This window comes from Trichechus manatus, unplaced genomic scaffold (assembly GCF_000243295.1).
Source record: "Trichechus manatus latirostris isolate Lorelei unplaced genomic scaffold, TriManLat1.0 scaffold00057, whole genome shotgun sequence".
NCBI classification, from domain to species: Eukaryota; Metazoa; Chordata; class Mammalia; order Sirenia; family Trichechidae; genus Trichechus; species Trichechus manatus.
Window position 1 is genome coordinate 14,230,875 of NW_004443993.1, and position 1,357 is coordinate 14,232,231.

Genomic DNA, 1,357 nt, shown 5'->3' on the forward strand with positions numbered 1-1,357 from the left:
AAAATAAAGATAAGTATACTAATAAATAAATTTTATTAAAATAAATAGAACAATTAGAATAAAATAAGATTTTTGCAACACATATAATACAGAGCTAATTTACTTGATAATGCTAATAAATTAATGAGAGAGATATGCCCATAAGAAAAAAATACGAAAGGTCAATAAACAGACGGAGAGGCTTAACCTCAGTCCTATTTAAAAAAAAAAAAGTTGCCATCTAGTCGATTTTGACTCATGGCAACCCCATGTGTGTCAGAGTAGAACTGGGCCCCACAGGATTTTCAGTGGCTGATTTCGGAAGTAGATTGCCAGGCCTTTCTTTCAAGGCACCTCTGGGTGGACTCCAAGCACCAACATTTCAGATAGGAGCAGAGCTAAGGTGGCAGCTAGGTTTGCCCCACCCGGGGACTCCCCAGTCCTAGTAAGGAAACACGAACTACAGCAGTCACAGCAGGTTTCCTGGTCAGGCTGGAGGAGACGGAGGTGGTAGCGGACACCAGGTGAGGGCCGGGCCTGCCGCCGCAGCTGCCAGGAGTGAAAACTGCTGAGCGCTTCCAACAGGAAGGCCGCCGGGATCTGCCTGAACTTTCATGCACCTTCCCGTGGATGAGGATTCACCTGGTGGGAATGTTTCCTGGCCTTTTTTTAAAATTGTGCTTTAGGTGAAAGTTTATGGAGTGAATTAGTTTCTCATTAAAAAATTAATACACATCACCCTTCAGCCAAAGATTAGACAGGCCCATAAAACAAAACGAGACTAATGGGCACAGCAGCCCAGGGGCAAGGACGAGAAGGCAGGAGGGGACAGGAAAGCTGGTAATGTGGAACCCAAGATCGAGAAGGGAAAGTGTTGACATGTTGCGGGGTTGTTAACCAATGTCATAAAACAATATGTGTATTGTTTAATAAGAAACTATTTGTTCTGTAAACCTTCATCTAAAGTACAATAAAAAAAATTAATTAAAAAAAAAAGACGTGAAGAAAACACCATTACAGAAAATCAGCTCCAGTTTTTTTTCATCTCCTGAGGCCCCTTAAGTATTTGAATTTCGGTATATTTCTGTATATTACATAATTATAATGGTATATATTGTTTTGTCAGCCTTAGAGTCATTGAGAAAATCATACTTAGAATCATGACAGATTTTTATTGTATACGATTCTTTTCCCATACCTTAAAAAATATTTGTGAAACGAACAGACACTTCACCAAAGAAGACATTCAAGCGGCTAACAGACATGAGAAAATGCTCGCGATCATTAGCTATTAGAGAAATGCAAATTAAAACCACAGTGAGATACCATCTCACCCCCGGCATTACTGGCACCAATCAAAAACACTGGAAATAACAAA